At 41.6% G+C, this 19256-nt stretch overlaps 1 protein-coding gene and 1 non-coding gene across 4 annotated transcripts in view; one reads left to right on the plus strand and one right to left on the minus strand.

The window, feature by feature from the left end:
* Positions 1 to 621: 621 nt before the first annotated feature.
* Positions 622 to 19256, plus strand: part of Prkcq (protein kinase C theta) — a 125281-nt gene continuing 106646 nt past the window's right edge. Inside the window, exon 1 of one of the 3 annotated variants that reach the window (XM_074056713.1) lies at positions 622 to 798. The gene's annotated coding sequence lies outside the window, so the exon portion shown is untranslated. Of the gene's footprint in view, positions 799 to 818; positions 1047 to 19256 lie in introns of those variants that run through there. The other 2 variants (XM_020182801.2, XM_020182800.2) reach the window with 2 other exon arrangements.
* LOC141417743 (small nucleolar RNA SNORA51) lies at positions 17692 to 17820 on the minus strand. The gene has a single exon (XR_012442380.1). It is a non-coding gene; the product is annotated as a small nucleolar RNA SNORA51 (small nucleolar RNA).

The following is a 19256-nucleotide window of genomic DNA, read 5'->3' on the forward strand; positions in this document are numbered from 1 at the left end:
TCCATGATCAGAAACCTACTAACCCAAGGTGTGGCTCTTTTGTACCTTTTTAATGGAAGAAGGCAGAGAAAGAGAAGAAGGAAAGGAAGAAAAAAAAGGAAGGGAGAGGGAGAGAGAAAAAGAATTATTGCTTGATTTCTCAGCCCAATAGCCAGGTATATTTTTCATATTCTGGTGTCTCCATTGAAAGGAAATCGTCTTGTAATCCTATTGGTAACCAGACATAATTTTCTAAACCAATCCTCTGGCATAGTACTCTATTTGTCCTCATCATTAGTGTTAGCAAAAGGCATAAAGAGTCCCAGGATGAGAGCTGCACTATTCTGACATAACTTTGCAGCTTCCAAGACTGTGAAATTTAAAGCAGCTCAACTTTGGAAACTGTGTATAAAACAACAATGTGCAGATGTGTACATAAAATCAAAATAACAGGAACACGAAATCTAGAAACCGTTATCCCAAGGACAGAATGTGCCTAAGCCTCCTCGGGTGGTAATTGTAAAAATGAGCAACGTTTGCAAGTCCCTTCTAGTGTGAGAACGATTAAACAGACACAGTTCTTTCTCCCAGAAGGACCTTAGCCTGCCCTCCCCACCCCCACCCGGATTCTTGTTTAGGTTTTCAGTTCAGTGAGAAGAGAAGGCGTGTGGTCCCGCGCCCCTTTCCCCGCACTCAGAGGTGGCTGAGGCTGCTGCGCCCCTGCTCCGCGCTGCCTGCAGCACCGTCACCGCCGGGGTTGTCCCATCCTACCCTGTCATCGCCTTCTGGTCCAGGTCGCAGTGGAGCGACAAGTGGCCAGTAAGGAGTGAGGATGGGGGGTGGGGACAGGACGAGCAGGGGGACGGCAGAAGGCGATCAGCGGGCTCAGGCGGTGCGCGGCTGAGTCTGAGCCAGGGTCCCCGAGTCCCCTGGGCCCGGCGGGGACAGTGACGAGCGCCCCCTGGCCGGAGCCACCTTTGGGGCGCACCTACCGCCCGCCGGCCCGCGCCAGTCCCCGAGCCACGGAGCACAGAGGGACCGCGCTCGGACCGCGGCCGCGCCACCAGGTAGGACCCCCGCGCGCAGTGCCACGGCCGGGAGCTGCGGCTGCAGGTGCCAGGACCCGAGCGGGAAGGGCCACCCGGGGGTGCCTTGGAGCTGCTCCAGGAAGGAGCGAGGGCTGCCGCGGGGTGAGAACGAAATCGAAAAAGAATTCGAGCCAAAGCAAACTTGGGGCTCCCCGCCACACCTTGGTTTCTTGTGTACTGGCGACCTTGGCCGGGTGCAGGCCGCCGCGGCCCGGTCGGGGTGAGGGGGCGCCTCCTCCTTCCTTCTCCTTTTCCCTCTCCCCTGAACTAGTGGGGACTGAGAGAAGGGAAGTCGTGGAAAGTTTGTGCATTCTTCGCCAAAATGTTTACATAGTCTGGTACGGAAAGGTGTTTTCTGGAGATGGCAACCTGTCCACAGAAAACACCCCGTTTTCTGGGAATTTACTGGAGCAGGAGACAGGGCTGGTGACATTCTTTGAAACAGATTAAGTGTCTCTTAAGGGTCTGGAGGAGAGTGAAAAACTGCTTTGATAGATAAAAACAACAAGCAAAACAAAGTCTGGGCGCTCAACCTTTTAATCTTGTGTAAAATTGTTTCCCAGACTTGGGGGTGGGTACATATTAATGCAATATTGTTTGTTAAATAAAATCACTGTTTTTTATTGGATTTTTAAGAGCCACAAAGGTCAATGTGAAAGTGGCTTTAACTCTGAAAGGCAGGCGTAAACAGTGGACATGGGCTTCTGGTCGTTTCTGTAAGGAGAGTGCCACAGAGCTGCCTTGTCCTCCAGACTGCTCTGCCACTATGTGGGCTGGACTTGGTGCTAATCGGATTATTCTGTAATGACACCAGTCTGTGTATGGGGTTTGGGAGTGGAGCAAATGAGAACTGCTCTCTGACAGGCAGTTGGGAAAATGGACCACTTATGCTGGGTACCTAGTCCTTCCTGTTGCAGGTGCTCCTTGAGAGCACATAGAAGCCTGTGGGATTGTCTTTCTTATGAGCCACCTAGAAGGCCTGGAGAGTCTGCCTGTGTGTTCTGTCAGCTCTGGTCCTTTGTGCCTTTCACTTGGCAAAGAGAATTCTAATTCTAAAGCATCCATGGGAAGAGCAAGAAGTTGGATGGCTACCGACTTCAGATGTTCCTTTCCCTTACTTTGTTTCCCTAGAAGTCGTGGCCATAAGTGACTGGTGTTGTTTGATAGCCAAGCCCTGCTCATAAGGTCCTGGACCCCTCACTGGACTCCACACCCCAACCTTGTGAATCACAATCCTCATTTTCCCCCCTAACTTATCTTTGGTAACTTGTAAAATGGCAGGCTTAACTGCGGATGCTTCATCTTTTGAAAAAATGCTGTGTCTAGTGGGAAGAAGGGTGACATTTACTAATTTGGCTGCAAATTACTTTTGAAGTTTATGCACAGCTGTTTAAAATCCTCAGAGATCAGAGCCATTGTCTGCTGCAGGTGTCTGCGGCAGGGAGCTCTCGTTAGTCTCTTTCTTTCGCTGATTGGATGCACATATATTTGAAGTCAGGCGAAAGAAGATCTTCTGAAACCTGCCAAGCTCCTGCAAGTTGGCAACTCAATCTAAGGTTTTTGCTTTCTTTTCTCTTACCAACTTTTATTTCTCATTTCAAGTGCAACCTGTTTGACATCAGCAGCTTCTGTTTCAGTGTCTCGTGATTGTCCTTCTGCACTTTGAGAATGTAAGAGGCCAGGAAAGAGTCTTCATACCATCTGCTTCGTCATAATCATGTCGACTACTTGTCTCGGTCTCGTGCTTGGGTGGTTCAGGATGGCAGCGGCTCTTGGCAAACTTCTAGACCTATTTATTCTCTTACCAGGGCCACCTTCTACAGCAGACAGCTGTGTGTAGCTACCCTACAACTACTGCAACTTGGATGTTCCTGCTGTCTCTTCTCTTTTAGGGATTGCAGTAATGTGGGTCATCACGCCTACCTGGGTTCTTCCCAGAACGGTCTCAAACGTGCTCTTCAACACTAGTATTCTGTTTCTTTGGTTGACAGCAGGCGCTGGAGGCCCACTGAAATTGCCCATTTGTCTTTGGTCATTTCCATAAAGGATCCTCATTCCGTTGTAACATGTTCCCTCTTTCACCTTCTGTATAATGGATTCCTTGTGGACCGGGCCCAGGATTTTCTATCAAGAGTATGGTTTTAAGGTATCAGTCTGTACCTTCAGGGATTTCAGAATAAACTTCCACAGAGAAGTCCTTTCTTCTAAAGCAATATCTAATTGAAGTTTTTTAGAGTTATTGATCGTATGCATTTGTCTCTGAAAATGCTGCTGATAGATTAATCTAACATGATGGTTTGTTAATAAATTTGCCATTTATTTCGGGTGATTTCCTTTTTATAGGGTTAAATCTATAATTCTTAAAATAATTTTCCCCCAAATCATATGTTAAATGATTCGGCATATTGTTATATGATGAAAAATCCCAGTGGTACAAAGAGATAATGTTAGAAATATGAGTATGTGTGTGTGTGTGTGTGTGTGTGTGTGTGCGTGTGTGTAAAGTTAAATCTGTAATTAAAAGTAGAGATTAGAGCTGGGCCTGGTGGCACATGCCTGCAATCCCAGTTACTCCAGAGGTGAAGATAGGAGTATCTCAATACCAGGCCAGCCCAGGCAAAAGTAAGAGACACATCTAAAAAACAAACTGAAAAGGAAAAGGACTGGGCAGGGCTCAAGTGGTACAGCACTTGCCTTTATAAGTTAGATTTTATTCTTATTTTTCAGATAAGTAAACGTTGGCTCAGAAGGGCGAAGTCACTTGCCCAGGTAGAAGAGTGAGGTTTGTAGGACCACTAAACTCTTGCTATAAACCACAGTGACAGACAACCTACCAATTAAAATTTTATATTGTGATAAAATACATGTGACATAAAGTTTGCCACCTTAACCATTTCAAGTGCACAGCTCGGGATGTTAGGAACATTTACAAGGCTGTGCAACCATCGCCATCATCCATCCACACAGCTCTTTTCATCTTGCAAAACTGAAACTCTACCCATGAAATGCTTGACTCCTCACTCCCCCCTCTGCCCAGCCCCTGGCAACCACTCATACTTTCTGTCTCTGTGAATTTCACTGCTCTGGGAACCTCAAAGTGAACTCATGCAGCATGATGCCTATAAGTGTCTGAAAAGGTGTATTTTTGTTGACTGGCTTATTTCACTTAGCTTAATGTTCTCAGCATTCATCCATGTGATAGCATGTATCAAAAATTCCCTGCTTTTCAAAACTGAATAATATTCTGCCATATGTATACAACACATCTTGCTTATCCATTTACCTCTTAGGGTCACATGGGCTGTTTCCACCTCTTGACTGTTGCAGATAGTGCTGCTAGAAAGATGAGTATGCAAGTATCTGTTTCTGATCCTGCTGTCAGTTCTTTCGCATGCATACCCAGAAGTGGAATTGCTGGATCATATAGTAATTCTATATTTAATCTTTGGAGACCCACCATACTGTTTCCCACAGTGGCTGGAGCATTTTTCATTTCTCCCCACTTTGAGGTGCCAGTGTTCTAATCACTCCACATCTTGCCAATTAAGTGCTAACCAATTAGCTTTCAGCCAAATCATTTGACACCTCATCTCCAAATGTCAGAATCCATGGGGCTGACGCTACTCCTGAATTCATTGCTTCGTCTTACATACCTTTTTGTGGGGTCAATGCATTGGAGAACTGCTGCTCATTTGGCCCTTGAAGGACTAAAGAAACCCAGGCCAGGAGGGTCCCCTAAGAAATAAATGAGAGTCCTCATAGGCAGGGTTGTCCCTATCCTCACCTTAAGTGAGGTACCTTAAGATTCAGAAATAAATAGTTGTTGAGAATAAAGTGACACGACATTGGTTTTAATAGCTCTCAAAGTGTGGAACTGAGTTTTTGAGAAGACTGGTTGTAGGAGTATCTTTTGAATGTGAGCATCCAATTGTATTATACAGTATATTTGTTTCCTTCCTGTCTCTTCCTTACTCTGGTAATTGCCATTTTGTCCTTAGCTATGTCCCCAGACACTGCAACAGGGCCTGGTATATACCAGCTACCTAATAGATATGTGAAGACTGTCTGTGTGCATGTTATGAGGGGAGTGAAGTGCCTATTGTATAGGTACCACAGAGAACCTATATTGGGGACAGGTCTGAGAAGGTGTCTCAGAACTGTCAGTGACAGCTCTGCTGACACCAGGGTATGTGGGCATGAGCTAGGGAAGGAGGGGGAGTCCAGAATTGGGAACAGTGTTTGTAGAATAATCCTGCAGTCCTATGTGGTTAGGACCCTGTCAGAGAGTGGGGGAAAGCAGGGCGGGTCTGAAGCTCCAGTTTAAACCTCTGCTCCTCTCCCCAGTTTGCCAATGCCTTTGTCGATTCACTTCTCAGAGCATCATTTTTCCCATTTGTAAAACTAGGAAAGTAATGGTCCTGATAGCAGTTATGTTGTGAGAAACAGTGATTGCTCTTACTGTTTTGGGTGAAGTTAAGCCAGAATCAGAAGTATCCAAACTGGGACATTTTTGAGAATACAAAGGGACATTATTAATAACTAACCTTGGATCACAGTATAAACCAAGACTGTTCTTGGAAAAACTACTCTGTAGAGCCACCTGACTTTTTAAGCCCCATGAAGTGTTTGATCCTTTTCTAAGAATAGGAGGAGCTCTGTAAATAAATGGTTTCTCTGTGTACAGGAGCTCTATTCAGGCATGCTCGGGGCTTTCAGAGAGTCTTGGCATGGTGCGTACTCTATGCAGCTAATGAAAGATAAGAGCTGTTTTTCACACTTTGATGGATGATAGGACAAATCCGCGTATCGAGAACCTTAGGACAGAGAATCTAAGCTTTGCATGCATGTGGCATCTTTAATGTGTGATGTATGTCTAGTGTCTGTTGCTCACTGACTGCCATTCACTCCATGTCACCAAGGTATGCTTGGTGCCAGATCAAGCAACTGGATTTATCCTAAGGAGAAACTGAGGTCGGGGAACCTTTCGTGACTACAGTCTGCGTCCTTACATTAAGCTGAGTCCTCTGAGATGCCTAGCCAATTGGGTTTCCCTGGGAAGCCATAAATTCATGGTTTTTGAAAATGAGTGAGACTTGGGCCAGTTTAAGCATTTTTTATTAGAACCCAGACTTGAAGACTTGAAATTAAAGTGTAAGGTTTGAATCTCAGCTTCACATTAAGACTTGGGTTCAGAAAGTCGTCTTCGTACTCTGAAAGAATAGGCCAGCCCTGCCTGTCGCACTGGATGTGGTAAGCATCTGATGGCCTAATAGGAATGTGAAAGTGTGGATATGGCCCTCATCTGGTAATGTGTGATGCCAGCACCCTGTCCTTCAATATTTACCCAGCAAGAAAATAAGTAAAAGAAATGCTTTAGAGTCCAAGAGCTCTGGCTTCATTCTGACCCTGCCATTTCCCATTTGTATAACCTTGGATATGTTAACCTTATGGAGCCTCAGTTTCCCAGCTCAAAAATGGGGAGACTAATGCCTGCCTAGTTGGGTTTAGCTGGGCACAAAGTGTGAGAACCAGGAGTGCCAGGTGTCCATTGTATAGAAGGTAGTACTGTGTAACCATCTTTATTTGCATTCACTGGAGAATGACACCTCCTTCTCCAATCTCTGATTCATCCACCCTGAAACTAGTGATTTATCTAAGCCCTAAGCAGTATCTTCCCCTGGAAACAGATGTCATAAGTTGAAGGACATTTTATATCAGTGGAATTCCATGTTTCAATCTATAGATAGTTGCCAAAAGGTAATTTTTTTTGCCACTACAGTGAGATAGTATACCAGTTGGTGGCCTTCTTGTCTTTATACCACATTGCTCAAAGCTCGGGGCCTCTGCATGACCAGAGGCCCAATAAATATTGCCTGGTCCCAGCTCTAACAATCCTCTCACTTGTTAGCTTCTCTCCATTTTATTATGACTGTATCTATTTTTTCCTTCCCTGGCATTGTATATAAATAGCAAATAAAGGGGGTGTGTGTAATGCTGCAAGCCTATAATTTCAGGAGGCAAAGATAGGAGGATCAAGGTTTGAGACAAGCTCAGGCAAGTTAGCAAGATTCTGTCTCAAAAACAAGCTGGGTGTGATGGTACACATCTATAATTCCAGCCACTCTGGAGGCAGGGGTAGGAAGAGTTAGGTCTGAGGGCAGCCAGGGCAAAAGCAGGAGACACTATCTGAAAAATAAGCTAAAAAGCAAAAGGACTAGGAGTGTGGCTCAAGTGGTAGAGCACTTTCCAAGCAGGCATGAGGCCTTGACTTTTATCCCCATTACTCTATTCCACAAAAAGAAAATGGTTAATGAGGAGCTTTGGAAGCAGACAGGCCTGGGTTCAAATGTCAGGTTCCTCCTTTGTAAGCAGTGTGTTCTTGAGAGAGTCACTTCACTTTCCCAAACTTCCTCAGTTTTCTTATCTGTGAAATAGGCATAGTGTTCTATGCAGAGCTGAAGTAGGGACTAGTAAGATAATATCTGTGAAGCATGATGCCTGCCTGCAGTAGACATTAAATAAAATCAAATGCTCCTTTCTCTGAAGGCCTGTCCTGCCCTTTATAATCCTACACTAAGAGAAGAATGCTTATTAAAAAATAAAACAAAGGCAAGGGGTGGGAGACAACTCACCATATTGGTCCCTCTTGTGTCTTTCCCAGGTGAGGTGGCTCTGCATCATTGCATCATGCTACATCCCAGACAATTAGGGTGAATTAGTCTTTTTAAAAAGTGTGTTCTGACATCAACTAGCATTCTCTAGTTGAAGGTGCACAGAGCAGACCCTCAGCAGAACCTTCCCTCGTTCCTACCTCCAGTGCTCTGGGTTGTTCACACTAAGCAGACACTGAATTAAGTGCCTAGGGAGTAGTAGCCTGTTGCTGAGATGAGGGTGAGTCTTTAGTGCAAACCAAGTGTGTTTCTGGCTGGGTAAAACCACTCTTCCCAGTTCAGGTACACAACAGACCACATTTGTCGTGAAAGTCAACTGAAATGTTGTCTTTCTTGCAATTTGGGGAGAAGATCTTCTCAGCTGTATTCAGCATTTTCCACTCTGTGCCCATGTAGATGCTTCAGCTATGCAAAAGTAGGCTTCTTACAAACTCAACTGTAAGACTCAGTTCATTAGTGAGTTATGACATTAACTTATTGGATGGTCACAAGTATGTTTTTTGTTTTTTTTTAATGAAATGGGATAGACCAGAAAATACTAGAATGCAATTTCTAAAGTAAGGGCAATCATTTCATGGAATTTTGTATTGTTTGGTCTGGAACATATAAATATGTTTCTTAAACTTATTTAAGATTTGATCCCTATGGACATAGAAGATTTAGTTTTCTATCACATTCCTTTAAGTTGTAGAATCACTTAATAAGTTTGAGTCTGGAAGGAAGAAGGAGACATGGAAAGGAAAATGGCAATCATTGATCATGTACTGTACCACATGCCTGGATACAGGTGCTGAATTACTCATAAAAACCCTATGAGTTGAATGGATGGTTCATGGTTCACACAGGAAATGCTGAACTTTATAGAGACTAAGAAACTAGATTAAGGGCCACACAACAAATTAGTAATATTAAACCTCAATCTCTTGACTCCTTATGTAATATTCTTTTCATGCCTTCATGGGTTGTATTTCCAAAATTTTATAATCACTTGGCTGTGTGGGGAAAGGCTATTGTAAACATATCCTTATTTGTTAAGAAGAATCTATAATTTGGGGTATAACTCCATCAGCTTCATAAAGAACTACAGCAATTCGGAAGAAATGATGTTTATTAATCAGACCAAAGGTCTTTCAACATGAAGTTGCAAAGCTAAAACATGGCAGCTCATCCCTTCACTGAAGCCTTCCCCACTGCTTTTGGGGAAGCTAAGCTTCTTGGTGCAGTGTGAGGTAATGGATTTTCCTTTTCATTCCTGGAGTCATTGTTGAATCCAATGTCCACTTTTTCTAGCATCTATACATCAGCTAAGTTGTCCTGGGGAAAACAATCCTGTGATTATACAAATTCACAATATCATAAGTCCAACCTCAGCTAAGCTGCCTGATTTCCCTAGCCCTCACGCTTTTCCCTGGTCATCTCTCTTCCTTCTGCACCAGCTATTCCAGACCTTCTTCTGACACCACCATCCTTCTCCTCAACCTCAGTAGCTTGCCTTGCATGGTGCCACAATGAGAAGATAAGAGTTTTTCAGATGAGAACTCCTCCCATCCTGTGACCACAGGAATACACACCTAATTTTATTTGGAACCACACTCTCATCCTTCCCTTCTTTTACAACAGCAATAATAAGAAAACATCTTACTTCCTGAACTGTTCCAGTGTTCACCCTTCATGGATGCCATTCCTTCCTCATTCTTGGAGGTCTCCTTCACTTGAATATCTTCTCTCTTGCTTTCCTTTTCCTTCTGCCTTCATTACCAACCCTGATCTCACTGTATTAAGCATGCTTAAATACCTTTTTGCTATGGGAAAAAAAGACCATCCTTCTGTGCCTTCCTCCAGCTATTTCTTTCTCTCTCTTCTCCTCTTAACAATCAAAATCCTTACATTTTTCTCTACATTTGCTGCCTCTGCTTCTTAACACAGCATCTCTTGGACCAAGACACCCAACTTTATCTCTACTACCTATCAGAAACTATCACACACGTTCCTCATTGCTAACACTTGCTAAGGTCCAGCCCTATCTTACTGGACTTTCTGCAGCTATCCATGCTACTGAGTACTCCTGCATCCTTTGACTCTTATGACCCTCCCACTTTCCTTCCTTCCCCTCCTCTGCTTTACAATCTCCAACTCACCTCTCATAAAGCTGGGAACTTTATATTCCTCACTTTTCTCACCTTATGGGCTACTTCATCCCTCATTGAGCCCAATAGCTACCTCCTTGCATACCAGTGCCCAGTCATTACCAACACAAATTCTTATAGGCCCATTTCCCTGGGTAGTTTATGGGCACATCTAATGCTGCATATCTAATGCATGCACATTCACCCCCTTTCCTCTCTTCAGGTTTTCCCTCCTGCTCTTTTCTTTAGCTCTCGTGGTTGTCATCTGTTGCAAACCTACAATTTAGATTTTTTGCTGACTCCTTTTCCTCCACCTCTTTAGCTCAGCCAGAACCAAGATCTGTTGGTTCTGCCCTGAATGTTTGCTTGTTCCCTCACCTCTTCAATCTCTGCTACCTCTGCTCTGTTTACAGGCCACAACTCTTTCTCTTCTGTTTTAATGCCTGAACCTCTTCACTAGTCTGGAATAGTACAGATGGTTCCCCATGTTGCAGCTGGAAGAATTGAGTATGTCACTCTCCTGCCTTAAGTCCTCCATGGCTGAGGTCCAGACTCCTGAGCAGTCCTTTCCAGCTTCTTATCTCCCACCACATACACCATATTCCTTCATACCTAAGCCTCATTAGATTCCTCAGAGGTCTCATGCATCCTTGCCTCATGGACTACTCTGTCCTACCTCTGAATCTCTCCTTCCTTTGTCTCATTCCTATGCTTCTCAGTCACCAGTTTAGGCATCTTTTCCTAAAGTCTTTTCTTGATTCTACAAATCAGGACTTGGTTTTCTTCCACATGTTCTCAAAGCACCTGTCAGATCATCCATGTGAAGCACTCAGCACACTGAGTGGCCTCCAGGAAGCAGCCAACAAGTGTTAGTTACAGGTATTTAGAATAGACAATTGCCATTGTTTGTTTACTTTTAGTCTTCCCCAATGGGTTATATACTGCCTGAGGGCAGGATCCACATTCTCATTGATTCTTTGTTGCATCCCTAGCTTCTGGCGCTGTATCTAACACATGGTAGGTCTCAAGTATTGGTAGAATAAGTAAATGACCATCAGTTTTAGAATTTGTAATGGTTGAGTGTCTGCATACTGTGTTAAAGAAGAAATCACAATCTGGTGAGTTAAATAGCTACACAAACAGAATCATTATTGTCCTGGAAAATCTTACCTCGGAGGGTCTGGAATTATCTTGACAAATTTTACTAGAAATCAGGGCTGAAGGTGATGGGAAACATTTACCCTTGAAACTCCCCACCGTTCTCAGAAGCTATGGACCTTTATATTTAAAAGTCCTAGGATATGACATCCTGCAAAAAAAAGGTTCATCTCTACCTCTGTGTGTTGTGACTTTCTGCCCTTGCCATCTTCACTGCCTCTCACTTTTCTGCTATTATAATGCCAATATCAAAAGGGAAAACAGATAAGAGTGATCAGAAAAAAAAGATCATGTTAAAATACTCTAAAATATCCTAAAGCAAATGACAAAGCAAGGGAAACATAAAATGTAGATATGCTGAGAACCCCAAAGTTATTCAAAAATAACCCCAAAAATAGTCAAGGAGAAAATAATTTTAAATTAAATCATAAACAATCTTCTGGATTCTTCAAAATAATGAATCACAGTTACTTTAAAATTCATTAGTAGTTAAGACAGGCAAAAGTAAAAATAAATTCAGGAACTGGAATGAGAGAGGCATGCCAAAGATTAAAATAAGTGAAAGCATTCTAAAAAAAAAAAAAATGCCTTTTTTTTTTAAAAAATAAAGAGTAATAAACTATTTAGGGGGCTCACTTGAAGGTAGAATAAACAAAAATATGAAACCAAAGACAAAGGTCTTTTCAAGAAGATTAAAAATAAATTCCATCAATAATAAAATGGGCATTATTTCAGAGCTACTACTAAGCCAGAGCTGAAACAATGTTAAAACCAGTGCTTAGGTTTCTGGGTTGTGCCCAGAAAGCTATAGCAACCTCTGTGGGATATCAGAGGCTCAGTGTTCAAAGGGAAACACACTATGACTCCACCATGGCATTTCTCCCCTGGGAAGTGTTAGCACAGGGTCACGTAAGGGCAAACCAAAGAGGTATGCTCATCTATGCCTGCAGAGTAAGGGTGACACTTCTTGCTGTATAAGGCTCGGCCTCTGTCCTCTGTATGCTGACCTTGAATGACATCTCCATCCAAAAAAGTGCTTTCTTTTTGGAAATAGGAAAACATGGTGGACCCTTCAGTGCCAAGTGCACTCCTGCCTTTGCTCACAAAGTCCCTTTCCAAATAGAACACTACTTGCTCCTAAATAATTGGCAATTCTTTTAAAAGTGTTCTTATATGTAATACCTTTCCCAAGTCACCTCTAATAAGTTTATCCTCTCTCTTCTGCTTTCCATGGCTCTGGGGATTTGCAACTTCTCTCCAGCTCATTACTAGAGCTCAATAATGATAATTTAATTCAATTATTGCTTCCTGAGTAAGCTTGCCTGAGAGCATGGAGCAAAGCTCTTATTTCGTTTTCTCTTTTTAACTCTTGGCACAGAGCTCAGACTACAACTGGAGTTGTAGAAGCTTATGAAGCCTCCGTGGCCAAGGATACATTTTGCTCTCCTCCAGTCACCAATGTGAAGGTCTCTAAGCACGGCTTTCTTATTTTCAGGGCCCAGTCATGAGTACCAAGGGCCCATAGCACTCCAATGTTTGGCCACTTTCTCAAGGCAGGTTTCAGAAAATCTGTCTGAAAAGTGGTTCGGGGGGACAAGTCCATGGAAACCTTTGCACATTGACTTCTGTTTGCTCACTGGCTGCGGAGAAATCTGCTGCTCTCTGCTCCAAGTTCTCTCCACCTTACTTCAGGTCCCTTGTAGTAATGGGGGACATTTGGAAGTTGGCATGCAAGGGTATTATGAATCAAAAAATTAGATTGTCCCTTTTAGAAGAGACTGAAAGAGGCTATTGAGTCTTGTTGCTTCATTTATCTGACTTGATCCTATTTTGTCATGGTCATGCCATCTAACAACAAAGGCAGATAGAAAAGTCACAGAAGCAGGAGGTATAGGACAAGATGCTAATTCCAAGATAGCCATATTGACCATAGAATGAGTTGAATTAGAGGATCCCCCAGGATTCATCTCAGCCCTAATATTGTGTAACTGTTTTCAGGTATCTGTTTGATCTTTACACATTTCATTCAGACCAGGATTTAGCCTGGGTAGAGAAATGAATGGATGAGATAGTAAAGAAGTGGATAAAATTTCAAGGACATTGTTGGGCTATGGTTAATCTGTCCCATTATAACTGTTGATAAAAAGCCTGTAATTACTACTAATGTAATCATTAGTGGCAGATGTTATCCTTTGCCAATAAGCCTAAATGCAGAAATCCAAGCATGGACATCATTCAACTACAATCAGTTTTGATTCTGGAAATTAAAATTTACTATCATAACAAGAATTATAAAATATTGTTCATTCAACTGTGTTGGTGGTGATAATCACAAAAAGAATGTTATAATAACTATGTTTCATTAAAAAAAAATGAGCTGATTCCCTCGATGGCTTTTGTTTCTGGAAGAAAAGAAAATGATGATTAATAAACAGATGGAATTTTCTCTAAGAAGAGGAACTTTTTAAATTCTTCTGCATTAGTCATTCAAGAAGAAAAATATATTAGCATTCATGTTATTTGGGACAACTTCAGGCTGTATAGAGGGGTAATATTACCAGTAGCCATAAATAAAGTCCTTCATAAGAAGAACTTGAATTACCTCTTAAATACAATTGAGCCACTCCTAGACAATTTTATGAAAAACCTTTTAATGTTGATGAAAATAACATAGTGAGAAATAGCTTGTAGAATTCCATGTTCTGGAACAGAGGTCACTGAAGTATTTGCCAAAGGCACAGCACCCAATCCTTAATGTTCTTCCTTCTAGTCCAATAAGAGAAAGGATTTTGCTTCTGAGATACTTTCCTAGCTCCTGGGCCTTGAAATTTGTTAATATTTATAGTACACTGGAGATCTGTGACTAAAAGTGCTTTAGGAGAGTAAAGAACAGGAGAAAAAAGCTTTCCACGCATATTAAAATGAAATTAATGCAACTTATTTGACCAAAAAGGCTAATATTACTAAGCATAAATTAGCACATCATTTGAGAAATTAATGAAGCAAAACTCATCCATTAACGGTTTCTCATAGTTGGAGCTGGCAGAGAAATGTCAACACAGAGCATGACATTGAATTTTACCGCCTCAACAGAAGTGAAAGGCAGAAAACAAACCCCTTCTTTTTGGAGAACAGATATGGAGAATTCATAACAGAGAGAATGTATGTTTATGGAAATATATAAAAACAATTTTATCCTGGAAAAAATATTGTAGATATGTTCTTAGAGAAAAACAGCCTTAGATTTCTTGGTCCAAGTCTCCAGACCTAGGTAGAGATAAATCTAGAGAGAGATCACATTGCTTATTCAAGTATGGTTATATTCTAAGACACTTAGCCATACAGCTAAAGAACCTAAACATTCTGAAGGTATAAAAAAATGAAACACACATCTTAAAACTCCTCGCAGGAAAATTCAATGCAAATTCCAGAGGATTTTAATCCATGCACCATGCACATTTTCTTAGTCTTTTGCGAGGCAGGATCAAAGGATTACATTTTCTAAGAACCCCTTTCTAAAAGGCTTAAGCCCTAATCAGTTAAGTGTGACATAGGCTTGAAATGGGATTTGGTATCAAGTAATTAAGAATGAAGTTCAAGTAGATGTACATTGACAGTGGACTGATGTTATTGCACTGAGATTTGTCAGGACTGCAGTCTTTACTTATTTGGCATGTATTTATGTGACCCTGAGTATTGCTTTGGATATCAATCTCTGTGGAACAAATCATATCCCAACTTAGTGGCTTAAAATAAAATCATTTCATTGGCCCATGATTCTGTGGGTCAGGAATTCAGGCTGTCTCTGGCTTAGTGGTCAGCAACTCACAGCATCTCTGGAGGTCTTCATGAGGTCAGGGATACAGCTGAGATAGAAACATTCATATCAGTGGCACCGTGGTGAGCACAGGAAGAAGGCTAAAGCTACCCTAGCCCCTCTCCTTCTTGCTGCATGGTGACATTGGGCTTCTTTTCAGAGTGATTAGATCCTAATAGTGAGGGCTCAAATCTAAGTAGTTACACACCATCATTTCTGCTGAGATCTATTGGTCAAAACAGGTCACAGATCAGGCAGATGGGGGAGTGACAATGCAGAAGAGCCTGGCAGAAGAACCAGTAGGATGGGACTGGGACAGGCTGTGGTAGCCATCTTTGTAACCATCAGCTAGCACAAGCTTTTAGGCTATGGATATGATGACATTTCATAAAGAAATCTCATTTACTTTCTGAGATTGAGCCCCTAGTTTCAGTCATTACATAGCAGACAGCAGAAGTCTACTAAAACATAACTCTGTTCTCCACTTTTAAACTTTCTGATTGTTCCATATCACCTACAAAATAGAATCTAGACTTTCTGCAAGGTTTACTTGCCTGCCAAATGTATATCCCCAAGGTCGAGGGTCCTTGAGCACTTTGTAGTGTCCACTGTGTTTCCTCCCACTCTTAACAGTCACTTTTCTAAGCCCTGAGATGTCAGCTCCTCTGAGAAGGCTTCCTTCAGGCCATGTCAAGATGTCCCTTCTCTATGTATGGCTTCCTGTACACATAGATGTCTCGGCATCAATAGCATTCTTCACTCCATGCTTGTTGTGTCATGGGCGCCTGAAGGGCTTCTCTGTGTCTCTGTCTCCAGTCCTCACCTTTAGCAGAGTCCCACGCATAAAGAGAACTCAGGAAATACATAGTGAATGTCAGTTTAGTATAGGCAAATGACAGAGCAGTGGAGGGAAAGACCAGAAAACCCCAAACAGGAAGAAGGCGGGTGTGAAGTGGAGAGGCTAGAGGGCTGTGGAGGAGTAGTAAGTAGTAGGATTGGAACAAAAACTGGACTCATGACAGCAAGAGTGACAAATGAGAATGTTCTAGATAAATGAAAGACATGCAACAAGGACAGAAAGTAAAACAGAAAATCCAAGTCAACAGAAGAGATATAAATTTGTATCATGGTTAAGAGTTAAGAGAAAAGGAGCAATGAGAAGACAGAGTGACCAAACATCAGAATTGGTCACAAGCGTGTGCGCCAACATATGGGAGGGAGCCCAAGATGGACATTCCTGACCTGGACTCAAAATGTGGGACACCCAGAATCCAAACAAGCAAGCAGGAGCCTCCAGACACCAGGCAGCACTCAGCAGGTGGCCTCCTTATCACCTGGAGAGGAGGAGAGAGGTTGGACAAAGTGAAGTTGCAGCTTCTGGGATGAGCTGTATGAATGGCACTACAAGACCTGAGCTGTCACCAATTCCACTTGATTGAATATCTTTACTCTTGGCCCAAATTGATTGGATAGCTTTAAAGAGAAATTGTGTGTGTGCTTGACTCTAGTTGACAAGGTGCAGAGGATATTGTCTCACTGGGAACCCAGAGGGGAGAGGTGAGGTGACAGTGCAAAGCCAACCAAAAAAGAGCTACCTTGAAAGAGCCCTTAGTCTTCTTTTGACAAAATAACTAAAAGAAGTTTTCTGTGAGAAAATCTTTTTCTGCTAAATATTAGAAGAAAACATGATCATCCTTTTGGCTCTGACTATGCACCAGTTATAATAAGTATATATCAAGCTGTTTCTATCTAGCAGCTACTTTTCTTACAAATTTGCATCCATTAGTCCTTATAATTACTTTTCAGGTTGGTCCTGTTATTATCCCTATTTTACAGACAAGGAAACTGAGGTTGAATAGTTTGTTCAAACCACAGAGCTAGAATGTGAACACAGGCAGTTTGACATTGTGGTCCATTTTTTAAAACTATTTTTACAAGTACTTATTAATTATTCAGAATGGGTTTCATTGTGATATTTTCTTATATGCCTATACAATGTTCATACATGCATACAATATAATATAGAGTATTTCATACACGAATATCATGTATAACCCCATTAATTATTTTCCCCCTCCCTACACCTTCCCCTTGACCTCTTTCATCTTCTCTAATGGTCCTCCTTCTACTCCCATGTTTTGTTTTAAAATCTAGATTCTGCATATGAAAAACATACAGTACTTGTCTTTCTGAGTCTGGCTTATTTTGCTTCGCTGATGATCCCCAGCTTCATCCATTTTCTTGCAAATGACATAATTTGATTCTTCTTTATGACTGGATTAAACTCCAGCGTGTGTGTGTGTGTGTGTGTGTGTGACATTTTCTTTGTCCATTCATCTGTTGATGGGCACCTAGGCTAAGCCCATAACATAGCAATCCTTAATAGAAAGATGAATACAGATGTGCAAGTATCTCGATTGTATATTGGCTTTGATTCCTTTAAGTATATCCCCAGGAGCGGTACAGCTGGGCCATATGGTAGTTCTAGTTTTAGTTTTTTGAGGACCCTCCCATTATGATTTCCATAGTGGCTGAGCTAATTTATATTCCCACCAACAAAGTATGGCTATTTCTTTTTCCCCCACATCCTGGCCAGCATTTGTTGTTTATTTTGTTTGTTTGTTTTGTTTTGTTTTTGTTTTCCTGGTGACCCCATTCTGGCTGCAGTGAGATGGAATCTTAATGTAATTTCAATGTGCACTTTCTTTATAGTTAAAGATATTGAACATTTTTTCATATATTTATTTATTAACCATTTGTATTGCTTTTTTGGGGGGAACTGTCTGTTAAGTTCATTTACATATTTTTTTAAAATCAGATTCCTTCTGATTTTAAAATCAGAAAATCTCCCATCCTGCCTCCCCATTCACAATGTAGACCAGGTGCAGGGCCTGGGCTGAGATGTATATGGGTAGGTTTACTTTGGTTCTTCTTCCTATACAGTTAGTGTAAGAATACTCTGCAGAAAGCACCAGGAGACATTTTGAGTTCTGTAAAGAATGTTATTAGAATTTTTATTAGGGATTGCCTTGAATCTATAGATTACTTTTGGTGATATGGCTATTTTCACATCCCTACTTCTTTCTTGTCTGGAATTTTTCCTTCCCAGTATATCCAGAGATCATATTCATTGTTCTGCATGTTTCTTTTCTACCAACTATATGTCAAACCTACAATGCTGTAAAATAAAAATGTGTATTTTAAGTAAACCTGAAAAATATATTTTAGAATCCTAATTTATTCTTCTGGACTTTTATCTATTTCAACTCTCAGACTCTCATTAGTGTCTCCTTGGCTTTTTCTTTTTTCCTTCTCTTCTTTCATTCACTCTTTCGTATCTTTAATGCTATATTTAATAATATAGTAAATAGGTTAAAAATGGCAAATTCAGCCGAGGGGTGAAGTTCAGTGGTAGAGAACACACTGAGATTGAGCAAGGCTTTGGCTTCAATATGCAGAAATACACACGGATGCACGCACACTGACTGACTGCTATAACTTGCAAAGCACTGTTACAAAGAAAGTCTGTTTAATTAAAAGTGAGAGAAACACAGCCAGATTAACATTCTTGAGTAATAACTTTGAAGTTTGCACTTCAACTTTATGAAACTGTTGTGGGAATTAGAAAAATAATGTGTTCAGCTATCCCATGAGACATATTTTCTTGAGTAGCTAGGATTACAGGAGCAAGCCACAGCACCTGGCTGAGACATATTTTCTTTGTTTTTTGGTTTGTCTGATGTAATCTTTTAAAATTTGCTTTTTAGTCAGTATACTTTCATGTACATGAGTCCGTGAGTACACATCAAGTTCCTGATCCTTTGTATGCATAGTTTCTAATTTAATAGATTATGAAGCAGTAGGCTTCAGAAATTTCAAAAAAATATCCTTATTCAAGAAAACATTTGTTTTGCCAATAATTTCAAAAGCATAACTTCCAAATCTTAAGAAATCTACACTGTTTGGGGTTGGTTTTGAGAGCTTGTTTGGAGGTTCTAGCAGGGGAGCGCAGCTACTCGTATACCCTTGACCGAAGAACGGTCCTCCTCTATCGGGGATGGTCGTCCTCTTCGACCGAGCGCGCAGCTTCGGGAGGGACGCACATGGAGCGGTGAGGGAGGAAGGGGACACCCGCCTAGCCAGCCAGATCAGCCGAATCAACCCTGGCGATCAATGGGGTGACAGATGTCGCAGCCAGATCGCCCTCACATCCTGGGGTTGGTTTTGATATAAAAATCAGAAGTACAGTGGAGTCTGTTTGTGCAAATACCCAACTTTCAGAGGCTGAACCATTACGTACTATAAATATTAGCCCTGAAAGTAAATACAAAAATTAGAATAGCTACCAAGGAAGAAAACATCCATGATACCCTGTCTCAGTGGCAGGAACAAAGTATCTATATTTAAATTAAGACCT

This window comes from Castor canadensis, chromosome 15 (genome assembly GCF_047511655.1).
Source record: "Castor canadensis chromosome 15, mCasCan1.hap1v2, whole genome shotgun sequence".
NCBI lineage: Eukaryota > Metazoa > Chordata > Mammalia > Rodentia > Castoridae > Castor > Castor canadensis.